This window comes from Muscardinus avellanarius, assembly GCF_963383645.1.
Source record: "Muscardinus avellanarius genome assembly, chromosome: 1".
Taxonomy (NCBI): Eukaryota; Metazoa; Chordata; class Mammalia; order Rodentia; family Gliridae; genus Muscardinus; species Muscardinus avellanarius.
The window spans coordinates 111,155,729-111,178,389 of NC_137786.1; positions in this window are offsets into that span (position 1 = coordinate 111,155,729).

The window sequence follows — 22,661 nt, forward strand, 5'->3', positions numbered from 1 at the left end:
TTATTTGGAAACAGGGTCTCCTAAGCCAGCGCACGCGGCTGGCTTCGAACCTGTGCGATCCTCCTGTCTCTGCCTCCCAAGCACGGGGATTACAAGTGTGCGCCACCACGCCCGGCTATATTTTAAATCACTGCTGGAGGCATATATGTACTTTTCATCCTTGGGAATAATAATTATTATATAAATAAATAAAAATCCATCATTTCCAGGCCTCGGTTTCCCTGGGTACAGGAGCTGGCTGCTTTTATTTCCCCAGGCAGGGAGGACCTAGCTTCTGGGGCAGTGTGGGTAGCCTGCCCATGAGCACCGTGTCCTGGGCCTAATAGGTCACCTAATTTTAGTGCCTGTTGGGCAGCTGCCTAAGTGTGGCCTAGATGCTGGGCAGATGGTCAGGGTGGTACCCTTGGTGGCACGCTGGGCTGGTGAAGTCACAGAGCCACAGGGGGATCTCAAGTGTCTATGACACGGGACGTCACAACCGGCATTTGGAAAGAAATTTACTAGTCAAGCTCCCTGGGCTGAGCAGAGGAGCTGAAGGCACCTGTGGGAAATGGCAGGGAAGAACGGCTGCAGGCCAGAGTGCTCAGATGGCAGTTCACTGGAATCTGGGAGCCAGCTTATCCTCAGGGGTTCCGGCTGATGGCTTGAACTTGTCCCTCAGCCCAGTCCTGTCAACCCGGGACTTGCTTGGAGACAGGTTTGTTTCCCCCAAAGGCCTTGGCTGAGGGCCCCTTCTGATAACAGGCAGCTGGAAGTGTGGGGTCTCCATGATGTGACCTTGAGAACATGTCGACTGGGAAGGAAACTCAAGGGCGCGTGGAGAGCAGGGCAGTGAGGGAGTCAGGGCCACCTGGCCCCTCTGCCACCTTCTTCAGCCTCCTGCCACCTGCTTTGCAAGTCATCTTTTTAAGCCCAACTCTCACTTGTCACTCCCCCTCTGACTTGACTCTGCTGAGCCTGTGAATAGACAACACCCTGGCCAGGCATGGGGTGCACACCTGTAATCCCAGAATTTGTGATTTAGATAGGAGGATTGCAGGCTGGAGGCCAGACTTGGAAATATAGCAAAACCCTGTTTCAAAAAAAAAGAAATAAGTTGGGCGTGGTGGCGCACGCTTGTAATCCCCGCGCTTGGGAGGCGGAGACGGGAGGATGGCGCAGGTTCGAAGCCAGCCGCGCTGGCCTAAGAGACCCTGTTTCCAAATAAAAAAGTATAAAATAGGTCTGGGAATGTAGCCTGGAGGTAGAAGGATTTCTAGGAACCCCAGTACCACCAAAATAAATAAATAAATAAATAAATAAATAAATAAATAAATAAATAAAATAGGGCTGAGGATGTAGATCCTGGGTTCAGTCCCCAGAACCCCCCCCCCCCCAAAAGGCATGCACGCGCACACACACACCACCCCTCAGTACTGCATTCAAGACCTTTCCCAATGTGGCCTCAGCTCACTTTTCTACACATACTCTGCTGTAGCTAATACAAGTCATGTCCTTCTGTATCCTTGAATGCACCGTAAGTGCCCATTCCCTTAGATTGGAATGCCCCTCTCCTGTTCTGCCTCATTTAGTCACCAGCTCTTTGGAACACCTAGGACAGACTGGGCAGGACTCACCTGATAAACTCCTACTCAACCCTCAAAACGCAAAGCGTCTTTGGATCTGACTGCCTTTACCAGCCGAGCCTCCCACACACCCTTTCTCCATTGACGATGACGTTCTGTGCCTCAGATTCTTGGAGTATTGTCTCTGCTTTTCCCACTGGACCTTGGTAACTTTCCTCTGTGTTCCTGGCACAAAGCATAATTCTCTGTAAGTAGCTGTTGGGTGTTGTCATACAGAGACAAGCCATTAGTGAATGCCGACAGAGCAAGTGGGAGGATCTATTCCCTGGAGCCGTAAGGACGTGGGATAATGATAGCAAATCATGTCAGCTTACATTTAGCAGGCATGCTCTGTGGGCCAGGCACTGTACGCAGGGCTTTCCATGCACTAGCCCATCGGATTCTCTGTAACCCAAGACACAGGTGCAGAGGTGCAGTTCTCTTTCCTTTTACAGACGAAGAAAATGAGGCGCAGAAGTATGAGTGTATGATACTTTAAATATCACTATAAACTGGGCGTGGTGGTGCACACTTGTAATCCCAGCATTTGGGAGGCTGAGATAGGAGGATCCGGGTTTGCTGACAGCCTCAGCTATTTAGTGAGGCCCTTTGCAACTCAATGAGACCCTGATTCAAAATAAAGAATAAAAAATAGGGCTGGGGGTGTAGTTTGGAGGTAGAATGTTCCTGGGTTCCATCCCCAGTACCGCAAAAAAAAAAAAAAAAAAAAAGTTACTATACTTTATCATTACAATGCACCAGTAAAAGTGTAAAAATGAAATTTAAAAAATGTTCCCTAAAAAAAAAAACAGGCACAAGAATATTAAGTCCCTGATTCAGGCTCATATAGCCAGAAAGCCATCAAGCTGGAATTTTTTTTTTTTTTTTTTGGAACTGGGGGTGGAACCCAGAGGCTTTCTACCTCCGGGCTATACTTCCAGACCCATTTTATATTTTATTTGGAAACAGGGTCTCACTAAGTTGCCGAGAGCTTCACTAAGTAGCTAAGGCTGGCTTCGAACCTGCGTGATCCTCCTGTCTCAGGGATTACAAGTGTGCGCCACCACGCCCGGCTGTCAAGCTAGAATTTGAACCTATGCAGCTAGACTCTCCAGCTCACACGCTGCAGCCTTTCCCTACCAGGCACGGAGATGCTGCCCTGGGAGGTGGAGAGCAGCCCTGTTCCTAAAGGTTCCTGGAAACGATGGCTGTTAGCAACCACACATGGACACATGGTTGACACATGGTGGCTGGGATGCCCTCAGGAGCTCAGGGCTCCTCCTGGCATCTTCCTACCTCAGCCTCCCAAGTCCTGGGATTACAGGTGTGTGCCACCAACTGGCTGCCCCTTTCTCTCAGGGGCCTGGGAGGCAGGTGCTGGTGGCACGCCTGCCGCAGCAGCCTCAGCTGAGAAGTCCCTGCTGAGGGGAGACACAGCCTCAGCTGAGAAGTCCCTGCTGAGGGGAGACAGGGCCGAGGGGCTGTGGCTCTGGGTTGCCTCTCCTCTTAGAAATGCAGATGAAATCTGCAGAGGAATCCTTTTAAGGGATGAAAGCAGTTTTTAAAAAGACATTAATCTTCTCACTCACTTCCTTCTGATGGCTGGAGACGAGTGACAAGTCTCTTAATTGAAGATGGTGGGGCTGATAAATCAGCAGTAGCCTGGGGAGGGATGTCTCGGGCTGTGAATCACTGTGTGCTACATGGATCCCAGTGTCTCCCTGATGCTATCTATCTCCCAGGCCCTCGGAGCTTCTTGCTGGCGCAGGAAGATGCATACTCCTGTGGAGGCCGGAGGCTGGATGCAGCTTCCTGGTTCAGGGAAGTTTCCTGGGAGCAGCTGCTGCAGCAGGCAGCAGAGTCGAGTGCCTACTGCATGCGAGCATCCTGCCAGGGCCTGGGCTGACAGTGTCTGGTGCATAGTAAGGGTCTGATAAATGTCCACTGAATGGCAGTGTGAAAAACTCAAGGTAGTTGCCCAGGGTGCTGCTGGTATGGGAGGGTTGTCTGGCAAGACCTGACCTTCCTGGAAAGATTGTTTTTTTCCCCCCCACAGTACTGAGGATGGAACCCAGGAGCATTCTGCCTCTGAGCTACACCTCCAGCCATATATATATATATATATATATATACATATATATATATATATATATATATATGTATATATATATGTGTGTGTGTGTGTGTGTGTGTGTGTGTGTGTGTTTTATTTTTTTATTTTTTTATTTTTTGCGGGTCTGGGGCTGGAACCCAGGGGCATTCGACCTCTGAGCTATACCTCCTGCCCTATTTTTTATTCTTTATTTTGAAACTGGGTCTCACTGAGTTGCAGAGGGCCTCACTAAGTAGCTGAGGCTGTCCACGAACCACGATCCTCCGGTCTCAGCCTCCTGAATGCTAGGATTACAAGCGTGAGCCGTCACGCCCGGGCCCTATATTTTATTCTTTATTTTGAAACAAGGTCTCACAAAGTTGTGGAGGGCCTCACTAAGTAGCTGAGGCTGGCCACAAACCGTGATCCTCCTGTCTCAGCCTCCCAAGTACTGGGATTACAAGTGTGCGCCACTATGCTTGGCAAGGGCTGTTGTTTTGAAAAGAAAAGAAAAGAAAACAACAGCTATTTTCCTTTAGCTTTGGAATATGAGAGAAAACAGACAACCCTTGACCTTCTGACACTGGCTGGCCTCACTTAGCACTGTATTCTCAAGTTCCATCCATTTTCCTGCAAATTACATAATTTGTTTTTTTTATGGCTGAGTTGAATTCCATTGTGTGTGTACCACATTTTTTAAAGTCCATTCATCTACTGACAGACACCTATGCTGGTTCTATAATTTGGCTACTGTGAATTGTGCTTCTATAAACAGGGGTATACATGTATCAGTATAGTATTTTGACTTTCTTTTGTTTATTTTTATTTATTTATTTATTTGCGGTACTGAGGATGGAACCCAGGGGCATTTTACCTCTGAGCTATACCCCCAGCCCTATTTTTTAGTCTTTATTTTTATTTATTTATTTATTTATTTGTGGGTCTGGGGATGGAACCCAGGGACATTCGACCTCCAAGCTACAGCCCCTGCCCTATTTCTTATTCTTTATTTTGAAACCGGGTCTCACTGAGTTGCAGAGGACCTCACTAAGTAGCTGAGGCTGTCCGCGAACTGTGATCCTCCGGTCTCATCCTCCCAAATGCTGGGATTACAAGCATGTGCCACCACGCCCAACTTGACTTTAGTTCTTTTGGGAAGATACTGAGGAGTGGGTATACTTGGATAATATTGTGGTTCCATTCCTATTCTTTAGAGGAAACTTCATACTGATCTCTGTAATGGTTGCCCCAATTTATAGCTACTAATTATTATTATTTTTATGATGCTGGTGATTCTTCTGGGGTCCTCCTGCACACTAGGCAAGTACCCTACCATTGGGCTCCACCCACAGAGACTTGACCTTTCTGATGTAAATGTGCATGCCCCCAGAGGTATGCAAGTGCACGTGGATCCCCTGCCCTCTGCTGGACCTGTGGGCTCTGTGAGGATCCAGGTAGCAGCAAGCAGAGGAAGCTGGGGGGGGGGATCACTGACTCTAGAGCCCTGATGGCCAGGCCTTGGGGTGTTGCTAGCACCTTGGACAGGTCCATCCCTCAGCTGGGCTGACCTTAGAGTGGAGATGACTGAGAGCTTTTCCCTCTCCACCCTTTTCTCAGAATCCTTCTATAGTGTGAATGCACAGAGGGCCCAAAAAGTGCAGCTCCACCATGGGGTATGTCCTTTTGGCAGCGCTGAGGGGCTGAGGAGGTGATTTGGTGCTGGTGATTCATCTGGGGTCCTCCTGCACACTAAGCAAGCACCCTACCATTGATTCCACCCCCAGCGAGACTTGACCTTCTGATGCAAGCGTGCATGCCCCAGCGGTGTGCAAGTGCACGTGTGCTCGTGTGTATGTATGTGTGTAGAAAGGGGTATTCTGTAATTCATTCATTCACTTATTCATGTATTTATGTATTAAAAACTGCCATTGTGTTTTCGCTGGGGTTCCAAGGTGGGAACTAAAGTGGCCTGGAGGACAGAGAAGGCCGGAGTCTGATGCTGCTGGGGAGGGAGCGTGAGGGGTCTACTCTGTGTCTGGGCACTGGTTTGAAATTTTCCTCTCATGCCGGGAGTCATATTTCTTGTTTATCTGGAGATGCCTTCATGAATTTTTTGACTGTATGACAGCAGATCAGCCAGGGGTATATGTTCTAGACTCCCTTTTCCTTTCTTTTTAGACTGTCTACAAGTCCTCAGTGGCCTCAGGGATCTGGGGAACACATTGAGGGAGGGAGCTGAGATGATACTGGGTACACAGAGTATACACAGCAGGGGACAGTATCTTCTGAGTACCAGGCTGGAGATCCATTTTTTTTCTTTATCTTTTTGTGGTACTAGGGATTGAACCCCGGGGCATTCTACCGCTAAGCTATACCCTTCTTTATTCTTTATTTTATTCTTTATTTTGAAATAGGGTCTCACTATGTTGCGAGGGCCTCACTAAGTAGTTGAGGCTGGCTGTGAACCTGTGACCTTCCTGTCTCAGCCTCCAAGTACTGGGATTACATGCATGTGACACCACACCCAGCCTACATTTTATTTTTTGATCCTCAGTTGTTGAGGGTGTTGCTAAATTGCTGGGGCTAGCCTAGAACCTGCAATCTTCCTGTTCCTGCTTCCCAAGAACTGAAATTACAGATATATACCACGCCTGGGTTTCTGTCTTTATTAAGAAATATTTTTATCATGGCTTATAGTTTGGACCTGAAATGACCCCAAAAGCTCATGTGTTGAAGGGTACAGTGTTCAGAGATGAGGCCTTAGGAAAGTGATTGGATCATGAGGTCTTTATCCTCATGAATGGATGAATCATAATGTCATGAATGATAGATTCATAATTTAATGGGCTATTGGGAGGTGGTGGAAACCTAGGAGGTGAGGCTGGTTTGGAGGAAGTAAGTCTTGGGTTTGTGACCTTGAAGGCTGTATTTTGTCTCTATTTCAGTGTCTTTGTCTTTTTCTCATTGCTTTCTGGCTGCCAGGAGGTGAGAAGCTTTGTTCTGCTACACCCTCTCCACTACAATGTTCCACCCCACCACTGACCCACAGATACGGCGTCAAGTGACCATGGACTGTAACCTCTGAACTGCTAAGTCCGAATAAATCTTTTCTCCTTTTAAGTTGTTTCTCTCAGGTATTTTGTCACAGTGATGAAAATCTGACTAACTACGTGGATTTTTATGTTAATTCTTATTTTTAAAGCTATTGCATGAAAATATTGTTTATCTTGATTCATGAGTTTTTTTCTTTGTGGCTGTCCTTAACTCTTTTTTTTTTTTTTTTTTTTTTTGCACTAGGGATTGAACCCAGGGGTCCTTTTTCTTTTTTCTTTTTGAACAAGGCTTCTTTAAGTTACTGAGGCTGACCTTGAACCTGAGTTCCTCTTCTCTCAGCCTCTCCAGTACTGGAATTATAGGCATGGGCCACCATACTTGGTGACGGCTGCCCTTAACTTTTGTGTCTTACTTGCTTGCCCTAGGTTTAGCCCTGCTTTATGGGAGAGACTCAGAGGATTCTCCCTGCCCAGGAGCTTCCAGGAGAATGGCAAGAATAGGCTGGGTGTGCAGGACTGGAGGGCTGGCAACATGACTGTCTCGGTGGACTGAGCTGAAGAGGCCACAATGGCTGGGGCTTCTCCTGTGCCTCCTCCTCCTGTACCTCCCAAGTGAGTCCTCCTACTTCTCCTGGGGTGGAAGGCCTGGCTTTGAGCTGCCTGGCCTGAAGACACTGGCCTAGCTGCCTGGCCTGAAGACACTGGCCTAGTGGCGGAGAGGCTAAGAACCATGGGCTGCTGGGGCTGAGGATGAGAGAGGAGGCTGCTGGAAGTTGGCGGCTGGCTGGATGTGTATCTGGGTCGCTGGGGAGCCGTGTTGTGTGGCCGGCCGACTGCAAGCTGTGTTGGCAGGCCTGGGCTCCTGGGCCTGATGTTCAGCATGCTGTCAGCACTCAGCAAATAATAAATAATAATAATATCTCCAGCATGTTTGGGGAGCCCGAGGGGAAGGGAGCACAGAACATGTGTTAGGTCTCACCGCGGGTGCTGGGAACCAAAGTCTGCTCAGTGCTTCTCTTTGGGCGGAATCTAGGGGGGAGCCGGCCCCTGCTCCCTGATCCGCGGTTGTAACTTGGGACAGGAGGGCGAGTGAGCGGCAGGAGCCTGGGCTGGAACAGGGAGCTCAGGGTTCTTGTCTGGAGGGCTCGCTGGCTGCCCCTTGTCAAACACTTGGGCTGTCCTCAGATGTCCTCTGGGATTTGGGGATGGTCAGATTTGGGTTTCAGTTTTAGGTCTGTCCCTCAGACGAGTCGCTGAGCCCTGAGCTGCCTGTTTTCTCACTTACAGAGGGGGAGCTGCAGCCACTGCTGGAGTCAGCCCTGCTGGCGGCAGGCCTCAGTTGGCCGTGTCTCTGGTCCTCAGGGTAAAGACAGGATTTAGTCCTGTAGAGAAAGACTATGATAGCAAGACTGTGTGGGTAGCTGACATGTGCATGGGGCCTGGGGAAGGGTTCCGCGGACCTTTGGTTTGCTACTAGTTGTTCCAGTGAGGCTGGCATCCATCATTGTTTGTTGATTGACTGCCAGACCCAGAAACTTTCATGGAGCAGGAAATCGAGGTAGAGTGCTTGGCACCAAGTCCTCTTGTGATCTGTGGCTTGGGTGAAGACTACCCAAGCACACATGGGTCTTAGCACTGACATCTTGGGTTGCAGCTCCTGAAGTTGTGGGACCCGATGGGAAAGTCGGGGTTGAGAAGGGCCCTGGCACTGTTACCCCAACCCCCAAATCTCCCTAGCCTCTTCCTGAGATAGATAGACAGGAGGGCGGGGGCAATGGGGAGCCACTTGCATTCCAGTGGGGCCAGGTGTCCACCTGCTCAGGCCACCTGAGGGTGGGTAGATGACTTTTTTTAGTACTAGAGATTGAACCCAGGGGTATTCGGTGTTTGTTTATTTATTTATTTATTTATTTATTTATTTATTTATTTATTTATTTATTGGTGGTACTGGGGTTCCTGGAAGCCCTTCTACCTCCAGGCTATACTCCCAAACCTATTTTTTATATTTTTTATTTGGAAACAGGGTCTCCTAGGCCAGCGAGGCTGGCTTTGAACCAGTGCGACCCTCCTGTTCTGCGTCCCAAGCACGGGGATTACAAGCGTGCGGTACCACGCCCGGCTTTATTTTTTTTATTTTGAAACAGGGTCTCACTAAGTTGCTGAGGCTGGCCTCGAACTTTTGATCCTCCCATCTCAGCCTCCCAAGTACTATGATGACAGGCGCGCGCCACCACGCTCAGCAGCAGGTCTCCTTTGGCAAGATGTCTTCCTCTGCTCCTGTGTCTGCTCTGTGTAGAGAGCAGATGTCCAGGCGGCATCTCTTTCATATGGAAGCTGTGGCCTGCCGGCCTCCTTGGAAGAAGGGTGTTTTCAGCACTTTGCTTTCCAGGCCTTGGCTCCCCCCTTCCCGTTCCTGGCTCCTCTACACGGACCCCTGTGCCTGCTTACTGAGGTCCCAGCTCCTCTGTGGTGGGCCGGGTTAGTCACCATCGCCTTTGGCTTGGCTCAGGGCGGGGCTGTAGGGGACGGACCACTCATCAAATGACTCCACTTATTCCAACACCCCGCAATGACACGGGTGTTAACGGAGCGCCAGGGACTATAATTACTGGGGGCTGAGAGACAAGAATCCGGTGCTGGAGCAGCTGCAGGCAGGAGCTGCCGGCGATCTGTCCCCAGAGGCCGGCCATTCCAGTCAGCTTCCCTGTGTCTGAAGAGCCGGGGCTCCTGCCTTCTCGCTTGCGTTTATCTGACTGCAGTCTTGGGGTGGAGTGTCTCACCCTCTGCTTGTGGCCCCCCCTGGGGCAGAAATATGGCTGTTGTGGGTATGGAGTGTGGCTGGTGCTGCTCTGGGAGCCTGAGAGGAAGGGTAGGCACCCCGTGTGGTCTTGGAGCCGTGCTCCGCCTATAAGGAGTGCGCGGAGGGGTCTGTGGTGGTGGCCATGGCCTGCCATGGGGCTTCTCCCAGGATCAATGCAAAGTCTTGAATCTTGGTTCAGGAAATCAATTTCCTTTAACAGCAGGGATTTGGGCTAATAGGTTGGAGTCAGCTGGCCTTAGGCTATGGTTGCTTACCAGACATCTCTGAAGGCCACCTCCAGATGCATGGCTGATGCTGGGTGTCTTGGCTGGGTGAAGGGACAGGTTGTCCTCCTGGGAGGGAGTCCTCCTTGTAAGAGGTGCAGATGGTCTGGAGCTGCAGGGAGCTGGTGCTTCCTCATGTGGGGTTGCTGTAGGGCCTGGGGTGGCCCGGGAAGGGATGCTTACCTGTGGACATGTTGAGGAAGAGGCAGCTCTTGGAGGAAGGTTTAGGCTCAGCTGCTGACCATCAGATGACCCAGAATGAAGAAGGCTGGGTTGCCAGGACCAAGCCCTTGGTCACTGGGGGTCCCTGGTGGGCACAGGTAGGATGGTTGTTGTTGACATGTGTAGATATAATTCCTGTCTGGGCAGAGACTCAGGCTAGACCTCTTGTCCTGGGCAGAGTGCCTTCTGCTCTTAGCTAGTCCTGGCTCTCTTACCAACTGGCACCTACCCTCTGGGTAGGTCTCCTCTGTCTCTGCGCCTGCCTGGGGTCTATGGCCTGCTTCCCTGGGATTTTGTCCTGTGAGTGGTATTAAGGAGGCATGGGAAGTGGGGGAATTCTGGGATGCCTTTCCTGGGTATAGAAGTACAGGATCAGGCACCCTAAGCCAGGGTGCCGCAGAGCCTGTGGAGGTATGTATTGACACACTGAGCACTCTAAGCCTTCTGGGTCCTCAAATGAGTCCCTGAGCTCTTGGGAATGTGAAGACATCATGTGTGTCTGCTCTGTTTTGGGACCTGGGGTCATGGGAATCATCTGAGGTTGTAGTTCTTGGAAGATGGAGGCTCTCACAGACATCTTCTCATGACCCAACTCTTAAAAGCCCTGGCATGAGCTGAGCACACAGTAGGCCCTTTTTTGGTCAGCACATTCAGTGGGCTCTGCCGGTGCGGTAGACTGGCTGGCGAATGGGTGAGCTTAATTTCTGGGAGCTGAAGATGGACTTCCTGAGGGTTCCCTGGCCTCTGGGCTTGCTTCAGGGCCAGGGGATGGGGTCTGGGAGGAAGGAGAGACTGGAGCTCCTGGGAGCATCAAAGGGCTGGCGCGAGCTTTATTGGGGCCTTTACGGCCCTAGTTTTCATTATTTACACCCTGTTGGTTCTAGGAGCTCCTGTTAAACGTGTAATAAATATAAAAATATTTTACAGGCCAGTGAAAATTCCACAGCAAAAATAACTCTATAAAGAGGGATTTCACCCTGCCCTGCCCGCTGCCGAATTCTGTGTGGCACTGCTCTGAGCCTGTTGGCTGGCAGCAGCACTTCGAGGTGGCTGGCTCCCCCGTCATGGTGGGGGCCCAGGCCTGGGTTCCATTGGCCCCTTTTCCAGCCCCTGAATGGAGTCACTCTGCCCAGGGCTGAGCGTGCCAACTCCCCCAGGTGGCAGTGGGTGAGAGGAGCTGGAATGGGGCCTAGGCCCCAGCTTGGGCCATATAGGTCTGGGAACCCCTAGATGGAGGAAAGGAACAGGTTAGAGCTTCTCCTGGCACCTTCTGCCCACCTCCTGGCTGGGTGGGTTGAGGCGAGGCCAAGGGGCAGGCAGGCAGGAAGGGGTTGAAAAGATATAGCAGAGCAGTGGTTTGGCACAAGTGCTCTGGGTCAGACTGCCTGAGTTCTACTGGGATCCTTGTCACATTGCTGCGTGACCTTCAGCAGATGACTTGCTCTCTCTGTGCCTCCTCTGTGAAATCCTACCTATGTCATGTGATTGTTGGAAGGCTCCTATACTTAGCACGCCTATGCCTCATCCCCCACTGCCTCTTGGGACTCTGGACTCTTCTCCCACAGGCATTGGCCCCTTCTCTTGGAGTCCCTCAGACACCTGGCCCTACACCATTGAGACCGATGACTGTAGAGCTCTCTCATCTGAGTTCATCACTGATCTCTGATTTCCCTGTCTCTGTCCATCCCGACTTTTTTTTTTTTTTTGGTGGTAGTGGGGTTCCTGGAAGCCCTTCTACCTCCGGGCTACACTCCCAGACCTATTTTATATTTTATTTTTGGAAACAGGGTCTCTTAAGCCAGCGTGGCTGGCTTCGAACCTGCGCAATCCTCCTGTCTCCGCCTCCTAAGCGCGGGGATTATGAGCGTGTGCCACCATGCCCAGCCATCCTGACTTTTAAAAGAGCCCGAAGTAGAGCATGGTGAGGATGGGAAGGGGTGTGGGGAGCCTGCGGGCAGCATCTCTATGTCCCACTGTGGTCTGGGGGCCACGCAGGGGGTCCTGCAGAATGCCAGCCTTCCCGAGGAGATACTGCCCAGCAGAGGTCCTCCGGGTGGGGGCAGGGCTGCCCGCATTGTGGAGGCTTAGGCCGCAGGCTCCTCCTGGGCTTTCTGCACACAGGCCCCAGGGCCAGGTGCTGTTGTGGTTCCCATTTGAAGGATGAGAACACCAAGGCCGAGATCTAGTAACTCTCCTGATGACTAGATGTGGCAGGCGAGAGCTGTGGGGCCCTTGGGACTGGGAGCCAGGGAGACCCTCACCACTGGGCCGCCCTGCTGCCTCTGCCGAGGGAGGCCGCTGTGTGCCTGGTAGTGCCCCCACATGCCGTCTTCCCCAGGCCTGGCCTCCCGGGGCCCCCACTCCCCTTGCCACTGAGCAGAGGAAAGTAGCCAGCCATAAATGGGGTACAGCCAAATGTATGTCAGCTCCACAGATGTGGTAAATTATTCCCAAATTTTGGCACTTACTTTGAGCTATAGCCTAGAGACACATGTATTAAACTCAAGGCCCCAGAGTAAAAAATCAAAAGGTATATTTTAGCCAAGTGCAGTGGCATATATTCGCAACTAATCATAGCACTTGGGAGGCTGAGACAGGAGGATTGCAGGTTTAAGACCAGCCTCAGAAATTTAGTGAGAACCTCAACAACTCTGTTTCAAAATTCAAAATGAAAGGGCTGAGACTATAGCTGGGAGGTAGAAAACCCCTGGGTTCATTCCTAGTACAGAAGAAGAAGAAGGAAAAGGAGAAGTAGAAGAAGGAGAAGAAGGAGAAGGAGAAGGAGGAGAAGGAGGAGGAGGAGGAGGAGGAGGAGGAGGAGGAGGAGGAGGAGGAGGAGGAGAAAAGTGTGTTTTGAGCAGGGTGCTCTAGAGCTGTGTCCTCTTCCTTCCCTTTGAGGTGGGACCCTAAGGGACATTTTAGGGATGAGGAGACAAACCTGGAGGTGGTGTTATTGCCTCTGTCACATGCCGGGAAGGATGACTTGCTGCGCTCTCCTGGGATGCAGCTCATTGGTGGCTCTGGAGGTACCTGTCCTGAGGGGCAGGGCGGTGTCCCCAGCTTGGGCATGGGCAGGTGATGAAGTTTGGGCCAGGCAAGTCTCTGTCCCTTAGATCTGCTGTGCCTGCTACTGCCTGGGAAGGCCCTGATTGGGTGCCCACCAGGCCCTGGCTGCCGTGGTGGACCGCACAGTATGGTGCAGGGCCAGGCCTGGGCGTGCAGAGGGCGCGAGGCTGCCTGGCTGGTGGACACACAAAGGTGGCCTGGCTGAGGGCGTCTAGTAGGGCACCAGGCTGCCAGGTCTATGGCTTCTTAAAGTGGAGTCCTCCCTTATCCAGAGACCCTGCCACTGGTCCAGAGGCCTCTTCCTCACATCTGTAGCCCAGACACTGTTGTTGTGTCTCTCCGAGGTGGGCAGGGCGCTGCGCCACCCTCTGGGTTTGTGAGCTGTAGGGTGAGGAGCGGTAGGACATACATCTGAATCCACATTTTCTTGCCTTCTGGACAAACAGTGCTGCTACTGCTGCTGGGATTTTTTTTTTTTAATGTGTCTGGTACTAGGCATTGAACTCAGGCTCATTCTACCACTGAGCTACATCCTCACCCCTTTTTTATTTTGAAACAGTTGCTGAGGCTGGCCTCAGACCTGTGATCCTCTAGTTTCAGCCTTCCAAATACTGGGATGAATTGTGCGGTGCATAAGGGTGCACCACAGCTCCAGCTAATTGCTTCTGGATGGTAGGGCAGCGTTGCTGAAGCCCGCCCCGGGTAGGTTCTTCTTCGACTCTTCTGTCCCGCTCCATTCTCTTTCTTTTGCACCCAAGTGCTATGATCAGTTGTGAATATATGCCGCTGCCCTTGGCTTTCTTTTGCAACTCGGGACCATTTGCTTTGGTATGAGTGATTGTGCATTTATTTCTGTGAGCAAACCAGACCAGGTCCTTGAAGGTTAGGGTTCCTCTCTTTCTCCTAGAGACCTGGGCTAGGATTGGGGGCATTATAGAACACTGGGGTGAACTGGTTCAAAGGGAACGCCCAGTCGTTTCTTTCCGATTGCCTCTGTACTGCAGCACGGGCCTGGGGAGAGGTGCCCGCCACAGTGAGTTACAGCAGTGAAGCGGGGACTCCTGACTTGGTAGACAGGCAGAGATGTACTGTCCACATCACACAACGTGTCTCTCTGTGGCCTTCTGTACAGTATCTCTAGGAGTTGGCCACAGGTGCTTCCAGGTGTGATGAAGGAGGTCCAGGCCCCTTCCAAGACAGGGAGTTGTGGGGTACTGGGGGCCATCATCTTTGGGTTCAATCTCTGAACACTGTGTTCTGGCTTCCAGGGGAGGGGTCTCATCTCACAGCTGTATTGGGCCTTGGTGGGCTGGAAAGGATCTCAGCTTTTTGGAGAAGGGACTTCTTGTGGCTGATTTCTTCTGTCCAGTAGAGATAGTCACTGCATCTTTCCCCCCATAACAGTCCAATTCCCCGTTGCTTCCCCGAGGACAAGGGTTTTGCACCTTTGCTCCAAGGATGCTGCGGTCAGGCTGTGGCCCTTCAGTGCAGAGATTTCTAGGCCAAAGCTGGTGGCTTCCACTGCCCCATGATATGGCCTTGCCTGCGGAGGACAGTGGTGTGAGCTGTGGCGGCTGTCTTCTGGGGCTTTGACACCATGCAGACAAGGTGAGAGGGGTGCAGGTGCCAGCCCTGCTTCTCTGCACCAGAATGCTGCCATTGCTGCTAGGCGTTGCAGAAGTAGACCTAGCACTAGACGCAGGTGCTGATGCTGAGCCTGTGTCCTGCTTTGTCTCTTATGGTGGTCTCACCTCTCCACACTGAGTGCAGCTTTCAGCAGCCTGTGCACTTTGAGGATGCAGGCCTGACCTCATTGGCCCGTGGCAGTCAGTTTATAATCCTTCTTTGTGTTGTCACTGGGGTGAGAGTTCGCCAGAGAAGAGAGTACCTGGGTATGTAGTTAAGTTGCACATTTTGCATGGAGACCCATGCAAATTATTTATGCACTGTAATCCCAGAACTTGGGAGACTGAGACAGGAGGATCTCAGGTTTGAGACTGGCCTCCATAACTTAGAGATACCCTCAGCAAGTTAGCAAGATTCTGTTTCAAAATAAATAAAAAGAGATGGGGGTGCCTTTTGGAGGTACAATGCTCATGGTTTCAATCTCCAGTATCAAAACAAAACCAAAATAAAAACAAAAAAGGGGGATAATGCATGTATCCCAAGCACTATCAGCTCGGGCTGGCCTCTGCTGCAACCCAGGGAGTGAGGCACAGAGCTCCTGGTGGGGCTCTTTGGCACAGGCAAGGAGTGTGTTCTGGGGATGTGGACCTGCTCTGTAGACCACAGTGTGGTTCCCAGCAGTGCTGTGAGCTCTTACTCAGCACATCTGGCTGAGCCTCTCTGTTTGGGGCTTTTTGCTGTTGTTTTGGTACTGGTGAATGAACCCAGGATTATTCTACCTCTGGGCTACATCCTCAGCCCTTTAAATATTTTATTTTTATTTTTAATTTATTTGGTACTGGAGATTGAACCCAGGGGCATTCTACCTCCCAGCTACATACCCCTATCCCTTTTAATTTTTGTTTAAATTTTGAAACAGAGTCTTGCTAACTTGCTGACAGTCTCACTAAGTTGTTGAGGCTGGCCTCGAACCTGTGACGCTCCTATCTCAGCCTCCCAACTCCTGGGATTATCAGCATGTAGCACTGTGCTTGACGTCTGTTTGGAGCTTTGTGGTCCTGGACCCCTCCTCTCAAGGAGACTTTGTTGTTCTTCAGATGCAGATGTGAAGGATATAGACCACTGGCTCCTGAGCGACAGCATATCATAGATGAAGAGCCTACCAAGCCCAAGCCTTTGTCAGCATGAGTTGCAGCGGAGATAGACACCCAGCTCTTCAGATGAGTGTGAATGTGCCGTTCACATTCATTACACACGGTAATCCCCAGGATCACGAGTGTGCGCAGTGCACCCCAAACAGCTCTGCCGGAGCCGGAATTGGCTTCCAAACAGATATTAGTCGTCATAGGCATCGCACTCCATGTTGCCTGCTATTTATTTGACTGTAGTCATTAGAATAGTCTCTTTTAAAAAATAGGTTTGAGCCAGGCGTGGTGGCGCACGCTTGTAATCCCCATGCTTGGGAGGCGGAGACAGGAGGATCGTGCAGGTTCAACGCCAGCCGCGCTGGCATAAGAGACCCTGTTTCAAAAATATAAAATAGGTCTGGGAGTGTAGCCTGTAGGTAGAAGGGCTTCCAGGAACCCCAGTACCACCACCAAAAAAAAAAAAAAATAGGTTTGATGTCAGGGTGCAGTAACTTAGTGGGAACCTGTTTTAAAAAAAAATAGGGCTGGGGCTGTAGCTTAGAGGAAGAATTCTCCTGGTTCTGGGTTCAATCCCCAGTACCATATACCAGGTGCACTTGTGCACACTTGAAATCCCAGTACTTGGGAGACTAAGACTGGAGGATTGCAAGTTTGAGACCATCCTCAGCAAATTAGTGCAACCCTATTTCAAAAAAAATTAAAAAAGGGCTGAGGGTGTAGCTTGGAGGTAGAATTTCATTGGATTCAGTCATCAGTATCAGCACAAAAACAAAACAAAAACGTATCCACAAAATTTTTTTTTTGTGGTACTGGGGTTCCTGGAAGCCCTTCTATCTCTGGGCTACACTCCCAGACCTATTTTATTTTTGGAAATAGGGTCTCTTAAGCCAGCGCTCCTGGCTTTGAACCTGCGCGATCCTCCTGTCTCCGCCTCCCAAGCTGGGGGATTACAACCACGCCCGGCCACAAAAATTTTAATGAAGAAATTCTTTTTTTTTTTTTTGAGTTGTCCCTGCTAAACAATATCTAATTAGTGTTATTTCTATTTGCCTCTGAGTGTGCCTGGGGTGGAAGAAAATAGGAAATACTGCTTAGAGGTGTCAAAGAACAGCTTTTTCATTGGAGTTTTTTCCTCCAGAAAATAATCAGAGTAAATAGTAGCTGATAGTACTGAAAGCCAGACAGTGCCAGACCCTGATGGGCCCCTGATGTGCACTATTTTAATCCTCAGCCAACTTTTTTTTTTTTTTGGGTGGTACTGGGGATGGAACCAAGAGCCTTTCTAACTTTGGGCTATACTCCCAGACCTATTTTATATTTTATTTGGAAACAGGGTCTCACTAAGTTGCTGAGAGCCTCACTCAGTAGGGGAGACTGGCTTGGAACCTATGAGATCCTCCTGTCTCAGCCTCCCAAGCGCAGGGATTACAAGCGTGCGCTACGACGCCCGGCTTCTCAGCCAACTTCTTAAGGTAGGGGTTATTAGGGATCCTGTTCATAGGTGAGGAGGCTGAGGTACAAAGACGGCAAGTGATAAGTCTCAGATAACACGAGGAGGTGGTAGCCCGGGTCGGGAAGTGAGCTCTCAGGGACCAGATTCTCTCCTGTCTGGTCTGCTCTGAGGGCTGACCAGCATCCTTTCTTGGTTGCCTTGGTTACCAAGAACCAGCAGGAGTGCTCAGGGGCAGACTCTGGTTACATATGCCAGGAGGGTGTCAGTGTCTCTGGTGTAGAAGCTTCTATCCCTCCCTTGCCAACTGCCTGACACCAGGCTCAGCTTTCCTTCCCCATCCCTTGGCTGCCTGCCTCTTTCAAAATCAGGTGTAGTGAGATGTTTACTTGCTCTGAGAATACCTATAGGGTAGAAAATACCTCTGTTTTAGGAACATGAGCCCCAAACTCCAAGTGAACAAAGAACAGTCAAGCCCCTGTGACATCCATGTAGTGACATCTGGTAGTAGGCATCCGCCAGGGGTTGTGGTGGGGAAGCCCTGTGAAGCGCTGGCTGAGGAGAGAGAGAGGTGTTCAGAGGCAGGTGCTAGAGTGCTGGGTCTCATATCTGTGAGTGCCTTGTCTGAAGTAGGCAGGTGCTGCCCCAGCTTGGGGTCTGGGTGGGGACCCTGGGATCCCGAGCCAGGCACAGGGTCTTAATCAGGTTACTTGCTCCGCAGGACCCAGCCCAGCACTGCCTTGTCCTCTAGATGCTTCTTTTGGAGTTTAATAAAAAATGAACAGTGGGCAATCATTGCCCAACATTTGCACAGTGGGCAAGCTCTCAGGGCCCTTTGGTGGGCAGATCCCCTTGTCCCCTCACCTGCCAGCAAGAACCCCACACCCTCACCAGCTGCCTGTTCCCCATGCCGCCTGCCCCTGCCGTTCCCTTTGCCTGGACTGCCTGTCCATCCCACCCCTTTGGCCTGGCCTGGCTTACACTCACCAGCCTTCAGCTCTCAACTGGGATGCCTCTGACCTGGGGGCTCTTTCTGATCCTCACCAAGACTGGGAAGGATACCTCCCCTGGGCTCTCAAGGGGCCAGTGATCACGACGTGCTAAACAAGCAAACAGGCAGTCCACATCCCTCAGTGAGAAGGCGGGTCTCTACCCCCATGTGCTATATGATGGCAGTAAGTTGCAGAACGATGCGCAGTGGACAGCAGCCTGGGCAGCCAGTGCTCTCAGCATGTCATAGCTGCTCACTTATGTTCTTTTCATATCAGACCTGTGAGGATCCTCCTCCTCCTCCTCCTCCTCCTCCTCCTCCTCCTCCTCCTCCTCCTTCTCCTCTTCCTCCTCCTCCTCTTCCTTCTCTCCCTCCCCCTCCCCTCCCCCTCTTGTCCTCTTCCTCCTCCTCCTCTTCCTCCTCCTCCTCCTCCTCCTCCTCCTCCTCCTCCTCCTCCTCTTCCTTCTCCTCCTCCTCCTCTTCCTCTTCCTCCTCCTCTCCCTCCCCTCCCCCTCTCTTCCTCTTCCTCCTCCTCCTCCCCCTCCTCCTCCCCCTCACCCTCTCTTCCTCTCCCTCCTCCTCCTCCTCCTCCTCCTCTTCCTCCTCCTCTTCCTCCTCCTCTTCCTCCTCTTCCATCTTCCTGCTGGGAATGGAATTCAGGGTTTTGTGTACCTGAGGCAAGTGCTCTACCTCTGAGATACATTCCTAGCCATCATTCTTTTGGCTATTTGTACATGAGAACAGATATCTGACTTCCCCCTGGGATACAGCTCATGGAGTGGAGCTGGGAGTCAAACCCAGGCAGCCTGCCTTTGCCTCTCTGCTGGGCTGCCTCTTATGGTGCAAGTGCTTGATCGGTAAGCAGTCTTTATGTCGCCTTCTTCAGATGCGGGCTAAGACTGCTAGGTTGCGGCTGGCCTGAGCAGGGGGCTGCAGCCACATCTCGGACTCTTTGAGGACAGTGAATCAGCCACTCTGTCTCCCATTTTCTCCTGTGCCACTGGCTTTTGACTTGGAATCTGGGGCACAGAAGATGCTCATCTCTGTGAATGACACCCCATGAGTTTTCTTTCTTCTTTTGTGGTACTGGGGGGTTGAACTTAGGGGTATTCAACCCCTGAGCTACACCCCTAGCATGCTTTATTTATTTATTGGTGGTACTGAGGGTGGAACCCAGGGGCTTTCTACCTTCGGGTTATACTCCCAGACCTATTTTATATTTTATTTGGAAACAGGGTCTCACTAAGTTGCTGAGAGCCTCACTAAGTACCTGAGGCTGGCTTCGAACGTGTGGATCCTCCTGTCTCAGCCTCCCAAGTGCGGGGATTATAAGTGTGCACCACCACGCCCAGCTAGCATGCTTTGTTTGTTTGTTTTTGGTGGTACTGGGGTTCCTGGAAGCCTTCTACCTCCTGGCTACACTCCCAGATCTACTTTATATTTTTTTTATTTGGAAACAGGGTCTCTTAAGCCAGCGAGGCTGGCTCCGAACCAGCACGATCCTCCTGTCTGCCTCCCAAGCGTGGGGATTATAAGCGTGCGCCACCACGCCCGGCAACACACTTTATTTTGAAACAGGATCTCACTAAGTTGTCCAGGGTGGCCTTGAACCTCTGATCCTCCTGTCTCAGCCTCCCAAGTATTAGGATTACAGGTGTGCTTCACTGAGCCTGGCTGATGTCCTGTGAGTTTTCCGTCACCTGTCAGTGACATCCCCAGACCCAGCACTGGGACGTGGCCTGGCGCGCGGTAGCCCCTGCAGAGAGCTGCTCAGCAGTGTGAGGTGCTCCTGTGTCAGGCCTCATGGGGACAGCAGGGCAGTGGGAACGCCATCTCTCTGATCTCTGATAGGCCTCCTCCGTTCATGTGGTTTGAGAGAACGCGGGAGAATGGGGCTGCGGTGGGAAGGAGGCGAGGGCTGGCTCAGCAGGTAAGGCATCCTTTCCTCTGCCTGGCTCCTCTAGGCTAGGAGGCCCCTCCCGTCTGCCTGGTGAGCAAACACGGGCTCTTTGGGTGGGGGCACAGCGGTGCGGCCTTTGTTGGGCACACCTGCCTCAAACATCTTGCGGGCTGGGAGTGACGGCCCTCCTCTTTGCATAGCAGCACGGAGCCTTCAGAACATTCTCATCTGGGCTCTGACAGTTGTGTCAGTTGCTGGCCTCACTCAGAGGCAAAAGACATGTCAAAATAAGGTTGAAAGCTTGGCATGGTGGCACATGTCTGAAATCTTGAGGCTAGTCGTAGCAACTTAGCAAGACTGCTTCAAAATGAAATTAATAATAATAAAAAAGGGCTGGGCAAGTAGCTCAGAGGTAGAATGCCTCTGGGTTTTATCCCTGGTGCCAAAAATAGAAAAAGAAAGAAAGAAAGAGAAGAAAGAAATTAACATTTAAATCTGTTGCCCTCTACCTTCTTGGCTGGCAGGATCCTGCTGCCCAGACCCCAGCGGCTTTATCTGTCCTCTGCATTAGTGCCGACATCCAGTGCCCAACTCGCTATTGGCTCCTTAAGAGCCCCTGAACGCAAACTAACATCCTGTGTTGTACACTCTTCTCTCCAGAAAAGTCCAGAGCCTTTCTTTTTGGTACTGAAGCTTGAACCCAGGGGTGTTCTATCACTGAGCGATGACATTGTCAGCCCTTTTTTACTTTTTAGTTTGAAACAGAGACTGTCACTGCAGACGGGTTTGGGACCTGTGGCCCTCTTTCTCAGCCCCCCCCCCCCCAAGTTCTAGGAGCACAGGGAAGTGCCGCTGTGCCTGGTTGAAAGCCTTCTTTAGGAATTAAATAATCAAAGTTACTAGGTGAAGTCACTGATACTGAACATTCCTTCGGTGACATTGCCCACAGTGAGTTTGGATTTTTTGTTTTAATCATTTGAGCTGAGGTCAGCAGCCAGAGACAGGACAGATCAAATGTTGCTCTTGTTGGTCCCTGAGCCCAGAATTGAGAAATCCACAATTAAGCTGTTTAATACAATTATTTTCAAGAGTTCTCTTTGTACTAATAAGTCATGCCACCTTCTGAAAACTCCAACCTCGCTCACCTTAGGCTTGTTATTAAAATAATCATCGGAGGTATCATCTCTTTGTAAACTAGCGGCACAATGACTATTACATGGAAAAGGGAACTGTAATTTATTTTAAGATTCAGGGATTTTGTATTTGCAAATAGGCAGCAATTATGAAACGAATACTATAATTATAACCACTCTGGACAGATGAATGAGGTGGTAACCAGCTGAGATGTGTTTTCTGGTTAGAAAACACATTATCTTAGTTCTGGGCACACTTGGCTAGACCTCCCGTCCCTGGCTTCTTGGGAGCTGAACCGGAGAATGATTAAAAGCCTGGGCGGGCAGAGCACTTGCTTAGTATGTATGAGGCCTGGGTCCAATATCCAGCTCTGAGAGAGAGAGAGAGAGGGAGAGAGAAAGAGAGAGAGAGAGAGAGAGAGAGAGAGAGAGAGAGAGAGACAGAGAGAGAGAGAGAGAGAGACAGAGAGAGAGAGGAGAGAGAGAGAGAGAGAGAGAGAGAGAGAGAGAGAGAGAGAGAGAGAGAGAGAGAGAGAGAGAGAGAGACTGAGAATGGATCTGGGGAAGCTCCGCCTCTGCCTGATATGCTGAGAGAGCAGAGGCTGACCTTTCTCCAGGTGAGCAGGGCTGCTCCCTCAGAAGGCAAGCAGGTGAGGACTTGGGCTGGCGATTACAGACAAAGCAAGCAGGGACACTTGCTGCCCCTGTCCTCCTCTGTCTGTCCACCTGCATGTGACAGGAGGGAGGTGTGTTGCTTTCCCTGGCCCCGCAGGGCTGACAGAGTTCTGTCTTTGAGCTCTGCAGAACTGTCCTGCACTGGGAGTCCCTTTTGACTTCTGCCAAACCAGGCCCCACTGTCTATGCCCAGAAAAGCATGGTAATTCCCCTCCCTTTGGATGCTTTAGATCTCACAGAAAAGAGTTATCTTTACCTGGTGATCTCTCTCTCTCTCTCTCTCTCTCTCTCTCTCTCTCTCTCTCTCTCTCTCTCTCTTCTCCCCCGCTCTGTCCATCTCTCATTTCTGCAGTGCTAGGGATCAAGCCTGGGGCCCTGCATGTGCTAGGCAGGCACTCTACCACTGAACTACATCCCCAGCCCTGGTGGTATGTTTTTCTAAGAAACAGTTTTAATTCTAGGCATGACCTTCTTGAGGGCATCTATAGGAACATCTTAAGATTTATGGGATGTTTCAAGGTCTCCCTAGATTTGGGGTAGGTGATCTGAGGCTTAGAGATGACCAGTTTTAGACAGTGAGATGTTTAGATATGTCAAACACTGGCTGTCATGGGGTA